This window comes from Humulus lupulus, chromosome 8 (genome assembly GCF_963169125.1).
Source record: "Humulus lupulus chromosome 8, drHumLupu1.1, whole genome shotgun sequence".
Classification (NCBI taxonomy): domain Eukaryota; kingdom Viridiplantae; phylum Streptophyta; class Magnoliopsida; order Rosales; family Cannabaceae; genus Humulus; species Humulus lupulus.
The window spans coordinates 127980352-128002230 of record NC_084800.1 but is presented as its reverse complement, the minus strand read 5'-3'; the positions used below and the strand labels follow the sequence as shown (position 1 = coordinate 128002230).

Below are 21879 nucleotides of genomic sequence, written 5' to 3'. Positions count from 1 at the left end.
TTGCTATGGGGAGCTCATCATGGTGAGCTTGGTTGATGGAGCTCGAGGTATGGAGGCGAACAATTGACATTTATCGCAGCGTGTAACATATTCAAACAAATCCACCTTTACCGTAGGCCAGAAATATCCTTGCCTAATTACTTTCTTTGAGAGGTTGTGCCCCCCAGTGTGATCTCCACAAAACCTTTCATGAATTTCTTCTAGGATCTTAGTAATGGCATGGAATACCATATTATGTACAATCTCTCTTCCAAGATAGTTTATCTTGGTATTTTGTATGTCAATTTTCTAGCCTCGTTCCTGTTTGCTGGGAGGCTCTCGATTTCAAGGTAGTCGATTATGGGTGTCATCCAAGCTGGCTGTGAGTCTAACATATAAATTTTGACTTCATCAGGCTCACTTATGCTTGGTTATGGTAAAAATTCCACTGGTACCACATTAAGTGTGTCAACTACTCTTGTTGTTGCGAGTCGAGCCAGAGCGTTTGCATTCGAGTTTTGTTCTCATAGGACTTGCTCAATAGCATAGAACTCAAATTTTTCCAAATCCTGCCTTGACTTTTTCCAAGTATGCTGCCATTTTCGTGCCCCGAGCCTGGTATTCTCCTAGGACTTGGTTGACAACCAATTGAGAGTCACTATAGCAGTGAATGGCTTTTTCCTTTAGCTCGGAAGCTATTCAGAGCCCTACTAATAACACCTCATACTCAGCCTCATTATTGGAGGCCTTGAAACTAAACCTTAAGGCTGAATGAAACATGTTTCCTGATGGGGTTATTAGGATAATGCCTGCCCCTGATCCGTTTTCGTTAGAGGATCCATCGACGTATAGTCTCCACAGCTTGCGGGCTGGGGTTACGACTTCTTCATTGGTTATTTCGGTACACTTGACTATGAAGTCAGTTATGGAATGTCCCTTTATCGTTGTTCTCAGGTGTTACGTTATCTCAAATTACCCAAGCTCGACTGCCCATTTCAATAGTCTTCTGGATGCTTCAGTTTTTAATAACATTTGTCTCAACGGAAAATCAATCAGCATGTGTATGGGTTGTGCTTGGAAGTAAGGTCGAAGTTTCTGGGACACATGTATTAAGCACAATGCAAGTTTTTCCATCAGCAGATATCTCGATTCTGCCCCCAGTAATCTCTTATTGGCATAATAAACAGGTCTTTGTACTTTTTATCCTCCTAAACTAGTGTTGCACTAATTGCATGCTCGGTTGTAGCGAGGTATAAATACAATATTTCTCTCGTAACTAGTTTGGATAAGATAGGTGGTTCAATGAGATGCTTTTTGAGAGCTGAAAAGTGAGCTCGCACTCGTGAAACCATTCAAACTTTTTGCCCCCTTTCAGAAGATTAAATAATGGTAAACATTTGTCTGTAGATTTTGAGATGAACCGACTTAAAGTTGCCATTCCTCCAGTTAGACTTTGGACATCTTTATGCTTTCAAGGTGAAGGAATGTCAATTAAGGCCTTTATCTTATCCGGGTTTTCCTCGATGCCTCGAGTGTTTACTATAAATCCAAGAAACTTTCCTGAAGATACTCCGAATGAGCACTTTTGTGGGTTGAGTCTCATGTTGTGCTTTTGAAGTATAGCGAAGCACTCAGAGAGGTCGTAAAGATGGTTACCATTGTGCTTGGACTTGACCAGCATGTCATCCACATACACTTCCATGTTGTTTCCTATCTATTCATCAAACATTCTATTTCCTAGTTCCTGATTTGAAGCCTCGTCATTTTTGAGCCTGAATGGCATTAAATTGTAACAATAAAACCTTTTGTTGGTCATGAAACTCATATGATTTTGGTCGCGTACATGCATGGCTATCTGGTTATATCAATAATATGTGTCCATGAATGACATTATGTCATGACCCAAGGTTGCATCCATGAGCTGATCAATTCGAGGCAGAGGGAAACAGTCTTTTGGACATGCCATGTTGAGGTCCGAATAGTCGATACAAGTTTGCCACTTTTCGTTGGGTTTCGAAACTAGTAATGGGTTGGCAATTCACTCTGGGTAGAAAGCATCTCGGATAAACTGATTTGCTTTTAATCTTTCGACCTCCTCTTTCAAGGCTTTCTTTCTTTCGTTGTCGAGGAGTCTTCTTTTCTGTTGCTTTGGAGGGAAGTTTTTATCGATGTTTAATGCATGGCTTATAACATGGGAACTGATCTGAATCATATCTGAATGCAACCTTGTGAATACATCCTGATTTTCCCCCAGGAAGCGAATTAACTGCTATCTCCCCTCCTTTGGGAGGTTCTTCCCAATTCTTACCACCTTGGTGGACCGAGATCGGCCTTGTCTTCTTCTACCCTTGGGTCGATCTCTTCTTTGACCTCGTATATCACTTCATCCATTTCCTCAATGATTACTAAGGCCTGAACACTTGATGATCCCAAAAGAGGGTGTTTTAATAATTATACTCGCAAGTGCACGAATCGTTTTGGAATATAATGTTCATGTAAGTACGAGGTCGAACCCATGGGAGTTGACTAACATCAAAAGAAACTATTTCAAACAAAGCAAGAAGATTCTAACCTAGTTCCAAATATTTGATGAGATTTTGTTTTAGAAAAATAAAAGACAAGTAATAAAAAGATTTAAGATTAAATAGAAAAATGGTTTTCCAATGAGATATGTAAAATAAGATTATTAAGATATTAGAATCCACAAAATGCAAGTTCAATAGTATTTATAAGTATATTGATTCCCAAGTTTAGATATAGTTGAAATAAATCACACTATATTTTTTTTCAAAATACATTTTTTATTCAAGCACAAGTTACTTTTAAAAAGGTAGGATTTTTCTTCACTTATATAAGATATAATTTCTAAGCATTAGTTGTGTTACAACCTAATGAAACTACAAAAAATCAAAGAGATTATGTTTAGGCAAAATATGATACTTATGCTCTAAGAATTAGATGTGAACAATTTAATGAAAAACATTTAATCAAAGAATATCATATTTTTGCATAATGAAGAACTAAGTGTAATATGCTTTAACAATCAATGATAGATTAAAAATGCATATTTTTGATAGAAAAATCCATAAACAATGTTGCACAAATGGGAAATCAACATACAATAAAAAATACTATCTAGTTACATTTTGCTTCATCATCATCTTAATAATCTTGAAAAAGATTAAAAGCTCATAACTAGATTGAAATAAAAATTACAAAATAACATACTTGACATGCTCTTCAAAAGATGAAAATGGTAGAGAGAAAATAGTGAAAAGAAGAGAGAAAAATATGGAGTGTAGAAGAGGTTGAAAAGATGAAGAAGAGCCCCACAAAATGGTCTTACAAGACTCTATTTATAGGAAAAATATGAAGATTAAATTAATCAAATTAAAATAAATAAATTGATTAATTTAATTGTGTTGTAAAGTGGTAGGATAAATAAAGTAAGTGTAAGGGTATTGGAAAGATGAAATGTTTGGTTGGATGGAAGATTAGTGAAAAACTAGGGTAAAAAAAATAAATTAGGAATGTTTACTTAGGTAAAAAAAAAATAGGGAAGAGTGAATTGATATTTGAGTGAAAAGAAAAAAAGACATTGGGAATAAAAACATGATTTTTGGGTCTTTTTGTGGCTGTGTTGGAAATTGTTGGAGACATCATGTGCCGAATTGGGCCAGGTGTGGACAATTGGGTAGGGGGCCTGAGTGGAACAGCCCGTTGGGCAGCTGAAGGCTTCAGCTTGTTGGATTAGAGTCACGGGCCCATGGAGATTTGCTGAGGAGAGAGGCTTCGGGTGCTGGAGCTGCTTGAAGTAGATGCTGCTGAGGTGGTTTCGACGTGGGAGAGAAGGGCACGGGTGGACTTGGGGAGAGCTGCTTGCTGAAGGAAGGCTGGGAAGGAGGCAAACGGGCCTTGGGCCTGGCTGGGTTGCACTTGAAGTGGCGGGCTGGCAGGGAACGGGCCTGGAGGGAGGCTTGCGTTGGGCCTTGGCTGAGGCTGGGTGTGATGGTCTTCAAAAATGCAAGTTTTCATTTCTTTTTTTCTCAAAAACGCCACTTTTCTTCATTCTTTTCCTTACTTTTCAAAGCCCAAAATTGCAATAACTTCCCTACAAAATAAATATAAATTAAGTCATGATAAAATATTTTCAATTATAAATAATTCATATAAATTCTTTGAAAATATTAATTATAACTTAATTTAACATTTAAGTTCAACAATACCCATTTATTTATTTATATATAAAAAAATATATAAAATTTTACAACAAAATAATTATAAAAATATAAAAATCTATAAAAATTAAAATGAAGCTAATAAATTCAAAAAGTAATTAAAACTTAATAATTTAATTAAAAACTTAAGAACTGAATCATTTTTAGCTTAAAAAATGTGGTAAAATAACTCTAATTTCTAGAGTTATCAACATTAGCTTGGCCTTTTCCCCTCATCGAGATGCTATAGCATTCTCGCGCTGCTAATTGATCCCCCTTCAGTGTTCCAATACCATAGGGAGTTGGAAATTTTATGGTCAAATGCTTAACAGATGTAACTGCCCCAGCCCAATCAGAGCTGGTCTCTCGAGCAGTACATTATAGGCAAACGAGGTGTCTACTACGATGAATTCCAACTTCTTGGTTATCAAGACCAGATAGTCTCCCAAGGTCACTGGGAGCTCAATGACCCCTGTACTAGAGATTACCTCTCCATAGAATTTGTATAACGTTGTTGCACAGGCTTTAAGGTCTCGAACAGACATACCCCTTGTTGAGCTAGCTTGAAAGTTATGACCAGAGGGTCATTATGAGGAAATTGTACATGTGAAGCGTCCTCTTCAGTGAAGGTGATAGGTTTGGATTCAACTCTATCTTGTTTCAGAGATAGTGGTTCACGCACGTAGGGAGATCTGTAACACCCTGGTTAGGCAAGACCGTCACACAGTGTACTTTTAAATAGTGCTTACTCACTAAACGAGTCATTAGGCCATAAACGTGCATCTAGGTATTATTAATAGCCAAGGTTAAAATCTCGGTCAAAAGGAATAGATATATTTTACTAAAAACATTAAACTGTACATGGGATCCCATAAAAGTGTTTAAAAAATTATTTACAATCCAAAAGTTACAATCTGCCAACCTAAGCGGCAAAAATAGGGTTAAACTCTAGTTCCACTGAGAAACACCTTGGCCGTGGTGGTCAAGCGGCCGCATATGTGCACCTCGCCACCTAGGCTCTCCACTCAAGGCCGGGTAAAATTTTCTTTCCCTTTACCTGCACCACATAGCACCCGTGAGTCAAGGCTCAACAAAAAAACTTATTACTGCATGTATACAAGTATTAATAAATGATCATGGAATCATTTTGGGGCTCCCAACCCTAATCAGATGATGACTAGTAGGTCAATCTGGGGTCCTGCGCCTTGGATAGATGATTATTAAGCCTTTCTAGGGTCCCATGCTCTGAAAAGATGACAAATGAGACATCCTGGGGTCCTGCGCCCTGAATAGATGACTAATAAGTATTTCTGGGGTCCTGCACCCTAAGCCATGTGACTATCAAGTCACCTAAGCCTTTTAGCCCTAGCTCTGAGTAACCAGCCTTAGACTAGCCAAGCACTTTAGTTTTCTTCGACCAATAGGTCGGTCAAGCATTTTAATGCTCATGTTGATTAGATCTAATCATATCGACCAGCATTCAATACGCTCTTGCCACTCTTGACTCATAAGTCAATTTCATACGACCAATGCTCATTACCATTTCCGATCATGACTAATAAGTCAGAGCTTCGTGACTAGTACTAAACACCATTTTCGTTTTTGACTAATAAGTCAGTGCCATTCACAAGTAAACAATGAAACCCAGCATTCATAATGCAACATATATCCATAAATATAGAGCACTCAACATGCTTCAACAATATTCATAGGAACAATTGTAACTATGTGCATTTACAAGGGCCAATGCCCAATCAAATCTATGTTCAGTATTTGGGCCAAGCCCTAACCATGCATTTCACAACATGGGTGCCGTTTTCTTACCTCAGGTTCGAGCGTGAAACAAATAAAGAACAACCTTTGAGAACGATCCTATGCTTAGGCCCTTAGCGGTCACCTAATCATAACCAAATATGGAATCCTATCAATAAAATGAGTAATAAAAGATTCCCGGACCAAGTCCTAGCCCCAAGACCTCGAATCCTACTAGACTAGGTAGTAGAATTGATCCCGAGTCCTTAGGTTAAGTTCCCACGATTAAAATACAACTTTGGCCAAAACTGCCCTTAAACACCGTGACCCCACACCCCTAAGCCGTGGCCTGCCTCCAGACAGAGGCCCTTGCCCCATTTTGCCTGCATCTCACACCGTGGCCCACCTACTAGGCACCGCGACCCTAATTCCCATCAGCCACTCTTCTCCTCTTCCTTAAGCTCGGGTCGCGGCGCCCAAGAACAGGGTCGCCGCCCAACATGGAAACCAGCTAAAACCTTCATTTTCCCATTTAAAAATCTTTCTAAAACCTACCCAAACATATCCAAATCCCAAAAAAAAGTTCACAAACATCCCAATGGCACAAACCATCAAAACCCGAGGCTCAAACAACCCAAAAACTCATCAACACATAAAATCCAATCAAAGCTCGAAAACTCAAAACTTAAAGCCTGGATTACCTCTGATTTAGTCGTTTCTCGCTAAATCATTCGGTCAATAAGCTTCTAATATTTACTAGAATCACTATGACTCAATCCTTGCTTGAATCCGAGTCCTAAAACTCAAGTTTCCTTCGATAATGCGACGAGCGGTAAAAAGGGATAACGAGAGAAAGAGAGAAAGTGTTTTGAACGTATTTTCTTTATGACTGGTTACTTCGAGCTTAAGTAACATCAAGTAAATCCCAATGCTCGGGGTCCCAAAAACTCCCATGAGGGTAAAATAGTCAAAATTCCCAAAATTTCCTCCTGATCTCACTAACTCCCAATATATCATCAAATAATAATTCTCATTACCCAATATCCCGGTAATTGACCCCATTATGACAAAACCGCTAACTTTCTTCCTAGGATCGTCTCATGCCGAATAGCTCAAACATATCCACATAACAATGTGGTCTCACCCATATATCACATACATGCACACAAATATACAAATATGCCATCAATGAGCCAAAATTACAAAAATGCCCTTCTTATAAGAAGTGGGCCCACATGCATGAAAATATCATCATATGATAATATAACTCACTTAATCATGCATATAATCACATAATAACATATTAAATAAATTATGGCCCTCCTGGCCCCCTAATCCAGACAATAAGCCACTTTAGGGAATTTGGGACATTACAAGATCCATCCCGCGTTTTAAGCTCTTGGACATACCTCTTTTGGGCATTTTTGCCAGACCCTGCAATGTGTGTGTAACGACCCGAATTCACTAATAAGGCTTAAGGGCCTTTATTAGTGTGCCAAAATGGCGTGTTGGGATTTATGTGTGATTTTATGAGTTTAATGCATGGTTATAATTTAAAGCGTGTTATGTGACTATTTGATTATTTGAGATGCATGACTATGTATATTAGTATGCATGTAGGCCCGGATTGTGTTAGAAGGGCATAATTGTAATTTTGGCCATGTTGGGCATAACTGTATTAATATGTGATGATTGTTGAGACCACAGTGGTATGTGGGTATATCCGTGATTGGTAACTTTCGGCACGAGGCGATCCTAGAGCTGGATAGCGGGGAAAAGTCACAACGGGGCATTATAATTGACTTTGGACAAGTCAAGGAGTATTTTTGATATTGGGTTATGAAAATAAATAATTGGAGATATATTTAAGGTTAGGATGCCTAGGCGGGAATACTGGGGGATTTTACCATTTTTGCCTCGGGGAAATTTTGGTACCCCGAACCTTGAGGTAACCAGCTTAAGTTATAAAAACAAAACAAATAAACCATTTGGAGACTTAGAGAAACCGACCCAGCCTCCACCCTCTCCTCTTTTTCTTTCTTTCCTCTTTCTTTCATGAAATCCACAGAAATCTTAGGAGAAATCAAGCTTGAATTTCTGAAAATTGATGGTGGGATTTAGAGGTTTATCTCAAGAGTTAATCAAGAACAAATCAGGGTAAAGGTAAGCAATTAATTCTTTTTCTCAAGTTAAATTCTGAGATTTTGTTGGGTTGTGAATGTTTATGGATTTTGATAGTCAAGGTGGAGTTTGAGGCTTGAAACTTTGAAGATAGGTCATGGGATCCTTTGGGAAACGATTCTACAACTGAGGTAAGGTTTAAATTAAAGTTTGATGGTTGAAATTGAGAATTCCATGGTTGGTTTTGAGTTTTAGGTTTGAAATTTCAGAAATTTGGAATTGGGATTTTGGTGAGTATTAGGTTGGATTTTTGGTGGAATTGTGTTGTTTAAACCATCCTAATGTTGTGATTATTAATTGGTTTTGAATTGGGAGCTTTGGGATGGCTTAAGGTGAGGTTTTAAGCTTGAAAATGGTGGGTTTTCTGGGTTCGAAGGGTCGGGCCGCGGCATGGTTCTTGGAGGGCCGCGGCCCTTGAAGGCTAAGATGCGCTGAGGATGGAGGGCGGGCCGCGGCATGGTCCTTGTAGGGCCGCGGCCCTTACCTGTTTCTGGGCATTTTTGTGGCCCTTTTTGGGGGCCATTCCGCGGCGCTTAAGGAATTTTGGGATTTTGAGAATTTAGGCTTGGGAATTTAACCACGGGTGCTCGGGATTGAATCTTTTTATATTTTTGGTGAAGTTTAATGTTCCGGGGACTAGAACTTGGTTTAGAAACTCATTTGAGATTTATCTTATTGGTATCCATTATCTTGGTTGTGACTAGGTGTTAAGCTAGAGCTCGGGAAGTGGATCGTGCTCGGGGCCCGTCATTTTTCTATTTAAAGCATTTGGAATTAAGGTAAGAAAACCGTAACACCCAAGATTAGGGCATGGCCCCACTGTGTGATTGCAGGGCATGGCCCCAGATTGTATTATGTGCAAATGTTTAACCTTAAATGAATCATGATGTGTGTGAATGATTATTTCGAATGTACTATATGTGTGAATATGATGAAATGAACGGCAAGGGCCGAGTGCGGCGTAGGCCGGGTACGGCCGTGGGGCCGAAAGTAACACACAGCACATGGGATGCTTATATTAGGGTGGGACCCAAGGGATACATGAGTTATGCTTATATTCAGGGTGGGACCCAAGGGATACATGAGTTATCCTCACGGTGAGAACCGAAACCCCAGGCTTTGGTAAGGCTCTGGGGCGGCATGGCCGAGTTTGCTTAGTCTAATGGTTGACTTGTTTATCTGTGGGCTATCTGATATGATTAACTATATATAATTGCATATGTTATGTTCTGCATGAGTTTTCTTGCTGGGCTTCGGCTCACGGGTGCTCCGTGTTGCAGGTAGGGCAAAGACTGAGTCAACCAACCATGAGTACGGAGAGCGTGAAGCGACGCGTACATGTTTGGCCTGCCCGACTGCTTTGGTTGGGGGTTTATTCGAAAATGGCTGTAATAATCTATGATTTTTAGTACTGATCAACTGTAAACTTATTGCAAGATGTAAATAATTTTCAAACCCTATTTTGGGATCCCAATTGTTTAATACTAGAAGTTTTATTGAGTCAACGCATTTTCAAAGATTACAGCCTTAACTTTTTATTAGTCACACTTTTGTTTCAAAACCTCGGTTAGCGAGTTCATTGCACTGTTTTGTCTTAAAACTCACTTAGTAACGGCTCTAAGGAAGTAGGGCGTTACAGTGTGGTCCTTCCGCAATGGTTATTACATCTTCTCCATTGATTGGGGGAGGTAGGTTATCCACCTTCGCAGGTGGGGTCACTGCTTGCTGGACAGGCTGAGCCGAAACTGACTTTTGACCAAGCGAAGCCTGAGCTTGGTTTTGGTTTTGGAAATACTGTCTGAGGTAGCCTCTCGAGATCAATCCTTCGATATCATCTTTTAATTATCTGCATTCATCAGTTGTATGACCCACATCTCTGTGAAATATGTAGAAGCTATTTGAATCCCTTTCGGTTCTCTAGTGTCGCTTTGCATTGGGTCTTTTGAAAGGGACCTGATTCTCGTTTGCGACAAATATCTTCTCCCGAGTCTCCGTGAGCTCAGTATATACTGTGTAAATGGAGAAATAATTATCTCCTTTCTTTTTCTTACCCCTTTCAACCTCAGGGTTGTCCCTTCATTCTTCTTTCTTTTTGAAGGGTTATCTTCTGAAGGTTGCGCTGTGGAGGGTGTAGCCGAGCTAGTGGCTGAGTTAACGTTTGTCATTGTAGTTATTGAGGGTGGAGGAGTTAGTTTAAGTGCCAACCTCGCCTCTTCTACATTGATAAACCTCTGGGCCCGAGTGGTGAATTCGGCTATTGTCCACACAGGCTTCCTATGCATGTCGTCCCAAAGAGAACTTTCTGGCAGTACTCCATATCATACTCCCATAAGAGGACCATTGTCACCAACATTGCGGGCTCAAACCGCCTCTATATTGAACCTCTCTAGGTAGCTCTTCAGTGATTCACCTGGTTTTTGCCTAACATTTGTTAGGTCGGAAGCCTCAGGCTTGATACTCCTCAAATCTTGGAATTATTTTTTGAACTCCCAAGATAACTGTTCCCAATACGAGATCGAGTATCTTCGAAACTTGCCAAACCAGTTTTTTCCTGGTCCAGTGAGTGTAGTGGAGAATAACATGCATCTGAGCTCATATCCAACATTTCTAGCTCGCATCACAATATTGAATGTGCTCAGGTGGGTGCCTGGGTTGGTAGTCCCCTCTTAGGGCGCCACGTGGGGTATCTTAAAACCATTACGAAATGGTGTATTTGAGATGTGAGGGGCAAAAGGCTCGAGCTCCTCATCGGAATCATAAGTCTTTTCTTTATTTTTTTCCTTCTTGATGGAGTCTGAATGCTTCCTCAAGTTGGTTGATTCTCTCTTGAACCAAACCTACCAGAGGGGGAGCTTGTACTACTAGTAGCTGGTTATTGTTTGTAGGAACTCTAGCTCCTTGTCGCAACATAAGGTTGTATTGATTTCCATATATTTGTTGTAAGGGCTCCCTTCGGGAATTTAAGTGTGCCCGCAGGTTCTGGTTCGGCTGATTAAACAACCCCCAGTTTTGGTTCAAGTGTTCTCAAAGATCAGGATAATCATTCGGTTAGTTCTCATAATGTCTAGGCTCGGTGTTATAAACATTTACCGACCTGCTGTAATCTTGACTTCCGTCAAGGAAACTGACATTTCTCTCTGGCTGTTGCTGTGGTGGGGCTTGATTATGAGGTGGGTTATCCATGTGTGTCCTTACCTCGATTGTTCGTGACCTCGACATATAACTCCCTGATGGCTGGGGTTGTCTATGTTCTTGATGTGCCCCCCATGAGGCCTCATGTTCACCACTATGCTTGGGTCGAGCTCGCTGGCTCCTGTCCCGACTTCCACTTCTAGCACTTCGTGAAGGCCTCTGAGGTGCCCTCTCCCTAGCTCAATTTCCGCTGGGGGCTTGCTGTGGTACACCCCATGTTGGATAGTTGCAATGCCCCAATTTCTTGGAACGTTAATTGACTATTACCATAGTTGATTTTGAAATAAAAATACTCTTTTATTTATAGAAAATCTATCGTAAATACAAATCAAATGTTTAAAAGAATGAAACTTCAGAGTTTCATAGTTATCATAAATAAAGTGAAATAAACAACTTTAAATCCAGTCAATAAAACTAAAACATTATTCTAGAAATACTTAATAAATTCCCAATGTAGGCCCAATCCCTTATGGTCATTAAATCCTCGACATGTACGCCCTCCGCCAAAGCTTTCCAACTTATTGCATAGTAACCACATCTTTGCCTTTACCTGCAGCACATAGTACCCATGAGCCAAAGCCCAGCAAGAAGAGCTGTGTAGGACACAACCCCATAACCTTAACCAGGAATTTAAATCAATAACAAAAAAAGATAAATATAACATTAATCATGGAATATCGTAGCCCAAGTTGAATTGGACAAGTGTCGTATAACATAAGCATGTAGTTTCGTAACGTAAACATGTATTTTAAAACGTAAGCATGTCAAGCAGTTATCACATGCACATACACAACACATAACCACAATTACACATAAGCTCATTCACTAGCATAATCATGCATTAACATAAACATATCGCATAAAATACAAAATCTACCATAAAGTACGTCAAGCGTACACTGTGTGAGCAGGTGTCCACTCTTCTTACCTCGAAAGCATCAATGATCCACACACCCTAACGCATATCTTCAGGTATCCTCAGTGAGCCCAATCATAACATATAACATCAAAGTTTTAAAAACCTCATCCAAACATAACCATAATAAGACGCACTAATATTCTTTTAAGACTAATTCATCTCCATATTATCCTTAAGAAAGTCTTAAAACTTCACTGTATAAAGTTCCAAAAATTACAAACTTATATCTAAAAGGTACATAAAAATCCTCAAAAAATCACATTTCTGGGTAGTTGGCGCGGTCGCGCTCATAGAGCGCCAGGCCAAACTAGTCAGGTAGCGCAGTCGTGCCAGGGCTAGGCGTGGTCGCGCTAGGTCTCTAATGTCAGAGATCGCATCTAAACCTGAAAATCGAACCAAATCATAAAATCTCGACCCCAAACCACTAAAACAACTATCCTAACATGTTTCTAACCCTTTGAATCCAAATATTAACAATCCTAAACCTATATTAAGCATTCATAAACCCAGAAACAATAACAACAGTCTCAAAACTTCAAAAATTTAGATTAACAAAACTTCAAACAGAAGTTTTAAATACTTACAAATCAAGATCCAGCCACAAAATCTTAGATCCTTGATGTCTATGGGATCTCCTAGCCCTTCAATATTCTAGATTGATGATCTCTTCCAAACCTCAAGTTTCCAAGACAGATCAAGAACGAGAGATTGTTCTTGGTCTGTTCCCCCTTTCGTCTATCACAAAACTAGAGTCTAAATTTTTTTACGACATCCTAAACCTATTCTTTTATTAATTAATTATTTAATCTGCCTTAAATGGTGTAAAAACAAAATTACACTATTATCCCTAACCTCTAACTTATCTTTAATAATTACTTAAGCCCTTTGTAGAAATTTCCAATCAAAACCAATAGTTTAACTTCTCATAATTACATTTTCTATCATAAAACCCATAATTCTATTTTAATCCCCATAAATCAACTTCTATCACACTTTGGCCCTTAATACTTGAAGAAACTAATGTGTGTGAATTGCTTGACAGAACACATAAAATAAACATACATCATAATTCATATAATTAAACACATAATATCATACAATTTACCATAATACCCTTACCGGTAGAACAGATATTACAGCGAGGGGCACGGAAAAGGCATGTTGGAGCTAGGGCACAAGGGCAGTTTTCAGGGACAGGAAAATATTACGTTATATTTTTCTCTATGTGAAAAGCTTAGAATTATCTCTCTAGAGTATTCTCTCACTTGAGCATATTATGAAACTATTTTCATCTCATAGATTTATAAAATAATTAATTAAATTTTAAAATTCAAATTATAAATCAATTATTAAATAAACAAAAAAAAAAAAAATCCATGACCCATTCTTGGACATGTTACACATAAACTACAGTGCTTTGTAGTTGGTGTGTAAAACATCCCTGATTTCAGGGATGTGTTCCAACCACTTTTATTTAATTATTGTGAATAAAGGAAAATCGCTAAAGGCATAAGGAAACATTCATGAAGGGCCTCGCTATGCGAGGCCGGATGCGCGTGCAAAGTTCGCTATGTAAGGCATGTTGCGACCCTCACAGAGGGCCTCGCTATGCAAGGGCCCCGGTTACCCACGTACGCCTCATGAAGGGCCTCACTATGCGAGGGTCGTGGCGACCCTTCACCCATATATGCCTCATCAAGGACCTCGCTATGCGATGGCCCTGGCAACCTGTCTCCCCCATAAGCCTCGCCACTTCCAGACCATGCCGAGGTGTCATCCGCCTCTCTATGCGAGGCACCGCGCATGATAGACCGGAAGCCTCACGCGAGAACCCTTCTCGTTACCTGCACGTAGAGGATACTAAATGACAAGGGCTTTGGGTGGAATCCCTTGACTCGTTAAAGAGGCCCTACTTGTCTTGTGAAATACGTGTGAAATCTCTCATGTATACGCACTAGGCACACTAGTGGAGATCCCTTCATCATTGAGTATCAAGCAAGGATTGAAGAAGGTAATCAAGCATGTTACTTCTAGCAACTTGCAAGCTTTCCCACACTTAGCAAAATAGGAGGAAGCTTGGAGAAAAGAGGTATCTTGGACATGTAAGAAGGACCATTAGGTACAAGGTATGTGTGCGGGTATGGAATGTATGACCATGAAGAGGACAGGCGTGACTCTGACATTGGTATCAGACAAGAAGTGGTGGTATGAACTAGTACACAGAGTGGTGGCACTACATGTATACCTCTAACCACGTACTAGGGTCGACACTACGATCCTTTGCACCACCACATCCTGCACCATTACCCTGACGATGTACCTACGTACGTTCTTGTCCTCCGGGGACCACCATATATCATGGGCCATTAAAGCCTAGCTATAAATAGACCTCCACCCCTCAGACTATAATGTTTGAAAATTCACTGTGTACTAAGGCTATTGAGTAATATACGAGCATCTTTTCTCCATTGGTGTTCAAAGCTTTTCTTCCTTAAGTTTTCTCTAAGTTCCTTCTAAGTTCATTATTTTCTTAGATATATCTTCGAGTTTTTCAACTTAATATCGTTGACAAGTTCTCACCGTCAACATTTATTATTTATTCAAAAAATATATATAAACATGATAACTTATCTTATCATATTAATTAAAGAATAAATATCATTTCAAATTCAAATCTAAATTGAATTATCAGAAATATCTTTTCATATTATTTAATTAAATAAAGCTAATTAATTTAAAATTAATTATTTTAATTATTATTTTTGAAAATGTCATTTTATTTATAATTTTTTAAAAAATTATATTAATTTCAAAAATTAATAAATTAATTAATTAATTTATCCCAATTACATATTTGACCCTGAAGAACAAATTTCTTCCAAATATGCCATTTTCTTGATTTTTTCCAATTTCAATTCTTACCTTGAATAGTGTTGATAGAGTCATCTCGGAGACCTATGGACATATAATTTCAAGCTTCAATAAATTTAGATTATTAATTAAAACTATTTAATATAATAACCTTAATTTATGAATCTAAATATTATCCCACTAAAAATATGAGACTACACTCTTGTAATTATAGACATTTATTTATGAGGTTTTTTTTTTTAAATATACTTTTTTTCGTGTTTTATTACTTTTTATACGGTCTCTGATTTTTTTTAAAAAAAATATTACCTTAAGTTTTCGGAAAATACGTTTTTAAAGTTTTATATTTATAAAAATACGGTGTCAATGAAACAATTAAGAAACAACTAAAAAACAATAATAAGACAACAACTAAACATCAATCCTGTTTTTTTATCAAAATATATCTGCAAACAACTAAACAAAAAATAGACAATAACACAACAACTATAAATACACTTAAACAACTAAAAACCAACATGAAAACAACTATACATAAAATTTAAATAGAACAAAAAAAAAAAACAATAAGACAACAGCTAAACATTAACTCACTGCATACTACCACATTTAAAAACAACAAATGAAGAACAACTAGAAGTCATACTAATATGTTTTTTTTATATAAAAAAAAAATCAAAATATATCTGAAACAACTAAACAACAATTAGACATTAACACAACAACAGTACAACTATATATAAACTTAAAACAACTAAAAATCAATGTGAAAACAACTATACATAAATCTAAACAACTAAAAAACAATGTGAAAATAACTGTACATAAATTTAAACAACACAAAAACAACTAACAAACAACCCAATATATATTAAATATAAACTAAAATTAAAAGTATACTTAAAAAACTTAAATTAAATTAATAACAAATATAATAAAAACTAAAATAAAAAAGGTTGATAATATGTCTTATTACTCATTAAATATAAATATAACATTATCTATATAAATAAACATAAATCATTATAAATATATATATATATATTTATATAACAATGTCTACTTTTTAACAAACCAAGCTAACACCCTCTTTTGTCCTCAATTAGTAACTTACTCACACCTCACAATATATAAAAAATATGACATGTAACCACATGCATGTTGGACATAACACTCTCGGTGTCATTGCATGTTGTGAAATGGTGGATCTACAAACAGTGTTGAAATGATATGTTTGGCCTCAATACGACGTGGCTTCATGTAATTAGCCTCTGAGGTAAGCCCTTTTCCAAGTCTTGGTCTTGTTGTCTTCTGTTTTCTTCACTTCATCGGTGCTTGCGTACCAGCTGAAGCACCACCAACCAATTTTGCGTTCTCCAAGCTTTTGCCCACTGAACCCTTTCTCATGGTAATCCTTGTTTTTTTTTTCTTGGTCATATTATCCTCTTCTTCCTTTAACAGTATTAAAATATTTTTTAATTATCGACTTGGGACCAAAATAATACGATGAAGCTAAAGCAAGAAGCCCACCACCAGTTACCACTGAGATAACATTGGAGAACTTGCTGACTGGAGGAGACACTGTATAAATGTAAAATTTCCCGTGCAACCGTATAAATGTAAAATTTCTCGTACAACCGTATAAACGTTATTTATTTGATTAATTAAGTGATCTATGTAAATTTTCCTTTATTTATGAATACTTTTAAGTATAAAAAGTGTCCATCGATTTAGTCACTACATACAATTCAATCATCTATTAATGGTTCATAATTAAAGTAGGGATTAATTATCGTTTAACCTCTTTAAGTATATCTTGTTTCCTTAAGTATCATTAAATTTACTAGTGCAAGTTAATTCATAAACGATTTATGAATTTGAGCTCAATAACCTTTCAGTTCCAAAAGTCAACCCTTAAGAGAACCATTATTCAATTACTCTCGGAAAGGTATAGATTCCATATCTGTATATTATGTCCCTAGCCATCTACATCAATGAGTTCCCAAAACAAAAGTTTTCAGCCTAATCATGTTGACAAACCATAATGAGTGAATCAAAGAACTCATATGACATAAATAGAAGTTCATAATAACTTCAGTATTAAGATCAATTTGTATATGATCATCTAATTGATATGTTTAATTAATACATATAAAGTAAACTGTATAATTAAGTATTAATAGCATATCGGGTCTCGTTCATGTATAACCACTTTATACAAAGTACCTCCATTAAGATGTCCTACTACACTAGTAATCCAGATTTAGATTATATGTATTCATAATACTAGTGAACCGTACTTACAGTATTTAATCCAAAGATTCCATATAACTTTGTTTTATTGCGGACTGTTTAAATTCGTTCCTTACAATCTTAATCCTCTCGCACCAATACAAGATTGTAGTCATAATAACGAATTTGAGAATTTTCTGATATTCATATGATATTATTATATTAATAATAATAACAAATGAACATATGTTAAAAAATTCATTTCAATTATTTATTTCATAAAACAGTGTTCAAGGCATATTCGTTAAAGGGCACTAATCCCAACAGACAAACGGTGGATAGTGGACTCGAATCTATTTTTTGTTTTCATTTTTTTTACTTTGTTATTGTTTGGAAATTAATGGTGGTTCGTGGTGGGTTGTACGATGGCAGATGGCTCGAAGACAACAGACGACGGACAGTGAGCTTAAATCTATTCTTTTCTTTTCTTTTTTTGTTTTGTGTTGTTGTTTGGTAGTTGGTGGTGGTTTGTGGTGGGTTGTACGATGGCTCGGGGTTGGGTCTCGTGAGGTTCTCAAGCTCGTGGGTCAAAATTTGGGATTAGCTAAGGTTTTAATGTTTTAGTTGTATTGCTTTTATAGTTTGTTCATCAATCTCTCTGTATAGAATGGTTTGTGTATCAATAAATTATTGAATGCTGTCTTTGAAAGATTGGCTTCTGAAAGTGTGGTTTCAAATTTATTGTTATTTCATTTTCTTTGTTTCAAAGTGTTCTCATTATTCTTAATTTTATGAGTTTTGTTTTATAACGTATATGTGCAAACTCATAAAAATTTAATTTTTTACAGAAAATATATATTAGCGTCAGTGCAAAATCGACGCTATTACATATTTAATGTTGGTTTTGCACTGACACTAAAACAAGACCCTATCACGTCCCCCATTCCAGCATTGGTTACAAAATTGACGTTATTAGCTTTTGCTTCATTTATAAACTAACGCTAAAAGATATTTTTGTTGTAGTGATAAAACCAAAACAAAAGAGTTAGGACACATAAATCGTAACTTTAATCACCAAAGCTTGTATGTGATGAGAATCACTTTTCAAATTCTCTATTTCAAGGCTTAGGATGATGCTTGAGGCTTTTACAATGGCGAAATGAGAAGTGGGATACAACAAGCCTTGAGTAATCTCACATCTAGGCCTAGTGGGTGGTAACATGTCGCCACTTGTACTGCAGCTCACCTTTGTGAGTTCAGGAAACACGTCACCACTCAAATTAGTTAACCTCATCATTTCATGCCGAATCAACTTCAAATGTCCCCAAACTATTTTAGAATGCTTAGATTCTTCATTGTATCACTTTAGACCCAAAAAAGTCAATTATAGATGCCTACAACACAAACTCATATTTTCATTTCAACTTAAGTGAAACCGTTAAGTGTTTTACACCACATTGTGTAAAACATCTTAACCATTATATTTAACCAATCTCAACATAGGTCAATATAGCTGATACCCAACCTAGTTGACTGGAGATCCCAAGATCTAGGTTCGAAATGGACAATTAAATTGTAAAGACTTTGCTGGATTGCAGTGGGGATTTCCTAAAGTGCATTGCTATGATGAAATAGTGATGCTCATAAGAAGAAACATGACACTAGAATTTTAATGATTCTCATGCATCAGAAATCAGGGTGGAGTATTGTGGGTTGCTTTTAATTAAGAGATCACCTATGTGAAAACGAAATAGGGTCGCTTCTAAGAGAATTGTATAGAGTGCATTTTTGATAAAATTCTTGCAGATCTAGACATATGCTCATGGCCAAAACCAACATAATAGTGAGAAATGAAATGTGGGGAAGACTCTTGTGTGAAATATGTCATCCTTTACACCAATGGCAAAATAGTTCAAAGACATTGTGGCTATTGTTTAGTTAGTAAAGCAAACATATTTTCCCAATGGAATGTTCAAAGGGTAAAACCTACGTATCCTATGTAAGCTTCAATCGTAAAGTATTGTCGTGTCAAGTCGTTAATCACCAATTTCATCCATGTGGATAATTGTTAAAATATGTGTTTGATAATATGTTAAGTGATTTTTCATTCGTTGAGGCATGATTTTTCATAAGCCACACTTGTAATTAGTGAAATGTCTTTGAAGCTTTGTGTTCTCCTCCGCGAATAAAAAAATCAACTATTGATATGCTCAAAATTGTTATAAAATGAATGAGAAATTATCACCTAAAGTGGTAACATGAGAAATAAAATAGTGGTATTCCTACATGGAAAAAGTAGTACTCTCACAAATGAGCATATATTGAATTTTATATCTTTAGTTTGGTAAGTCGATAAACAATCATGATCTTTCTTCCACACGCACGGGTGCAAATCATTGTGGACCGAAAATGCATGTGACTCGTGTGCACCTGTAGGAATTAATGCTACGATTAATTAATTGCTTGATTCACAAACAGTTACCTGGAATTGTTTGCTTGTCTATCAAGCACTAATTAAATGCATTATTCTCTTGAAGGCTAAAAATAGATAGCTCATTTTCATTGTTCAACTGTATGCTTGATTATTTTTCATAAAAAATTTAAACACATTTGGCGTTTTGATCAAGAGTCTTGAGAGATGGGACAAGCTACAAACACAAGCATAACAGGACATTATAATCAGACAACCAACTTTAATGAAAAAGGGGTTAAAAAATGTAGAAATAATTACTTAATAAAATGCAGACAAAAATTAGATCCCAACTAACAGTGCTAATTTATCATTATAACTTGTCTCATTTGCGGTCAACCAGACATGTCAGAATTATTGCTATGGAATAAGATTTCAATACTATAATGATGCCTTGCTTTTATCACTTTTTCTCATTGACAAATAGGTTGGGATTAATTAACGGTAAAGATCTTGGGTTTTGGACTTGGGCATGGTAAATAATACATGAATCATTCTCTGATAAATTGCCACTGATACAATATTTGCATATAACTCTAATGAAAAAAGTTGATTACTTGAGCATGAAAACACCTTGGTATACTTTCTTTCTGAGTTCGTCCTTTTCTTTCTGAAAATAGAAATGTTGGCCAAAATGAATCACATCAGAAACTTAATACTCTTATTAAATTATGGATTATTAAATGAAAGGATCCAAACTAAATTTACACACCATTGCTTTGGCCATATGTTATTAATACTCTTACTTTCGCAATTGCTTTCAGTAACTTTATAATGCAATAATGTACTTGTATATAATAATATTATGGTTACCCCAATTTCCTTGATTGAAGTCAACTTACAATGACAATAGGACAATAACGTTCTCTCTCCTTATCAACTCAATATGTACAGATGTAGCATATCATTGGATTCCCAGCACCTTAAGCATTGAATAATATAGTACTTTTTAAACTGAACAATATTAAAACATAGTACTAACTAAAAAAAAAATAGCTTTCTCATGCTTATAAATACACCGTGCATACTCCTTCCAACCCTTCAACGAAGCCACTCCAAAATAAGATGAGGAGGAAACAAGTTCTTGCTTACCTTCTCTTTGCACTCTTCCTGGTTGCTTCTCGAGGCCATTACCCCGGCATCGCCTTCATGATTCAGGCTGCGAAATCCCATAATGGTACGATTTTTTCAGTAGGAATGATTATGAGCAACTCGAAACTCAATACATGTATTTTTTGTAACATTATTTTTGATGCTTTGCCTTAGTTAAACTATATGGAGCAAGTACACCAGCAAGAAATAGTTTAGCTCTAAGACAAATGCTAGGTACTTGGGTAAGTCTTGCAAAAACGTATGCATATACATTTCTAATTCATACACACATGTTAAAGTGACTAACACATGAATTATTCTTCTTTTCATTTTCACACACACATATATATATATATGTATATATATATAAAGGGCGATTCCAGAAAGCTTGTGAAAGGAAATAGTCACAAAGTTCCATCAGGACCGAACCCGATTGGTAACTGGCACCCACCATCCATTCATCCATGATTGAGAGGAGGGAGCAGTACTCATAGATGGTTTGATTAGCAAGAACAAAGAAAATGGAGTTTATTATTATAATATGCAGTTCGGGATTGAAGTTGGTCAGATATTATATATTATGCATAATTTTTTTTCCAGTGTCTCATATAACTTGCAGAAGAATGTATGCTAGGTTAGCTATATTTGGTATTCATATTTACAGATTTGATCTTAGTAATTATTGGTACCTTCTTGGAATCTAGTTTTTATTTCCTGAGTTTTTTGTTCCAATGATTGTAGAAATTTGAAATCTAGAAATTGAGGATTTATTATAGTCTTTAATTCAAAATTTTAAATTTCAAAATGTAAAAGAACTAAACTCAAGTCTTCTGAAAAATTAGATACACATATAAGCAATTTTTAACCACATGTGCATAGCTAATTTCTCTGTTTTTTTTATTTATTTATTTCATTTTTAAGAACGCATATATATAAATATTAACAAAAAGAAAACTGAAGTGCAATTGTATAAA

At 36.5% G+C, this 21879-nt stretch overlaps 1 long non-coding RNA gene across 1 annotated transcript; it reads left to right on the top strand.

The window, feature by feature from the left end:
* Positions 1-20848: 20848 nt before the first annotated feature.
* Positions 20849-21694, top strand: LOC133794160 (uncharacterized). Its single transcript, XR_009875130.1, has 3 exons — positions 20849-20990; positions 21080-21147; positions 21278-21694. It is a non-coding gene; the product is annotated as an uncharacterized LOC133794160 (long non-coding RNA).
* Positions 21695-21879: the final 185 nt, after the last annotated feature.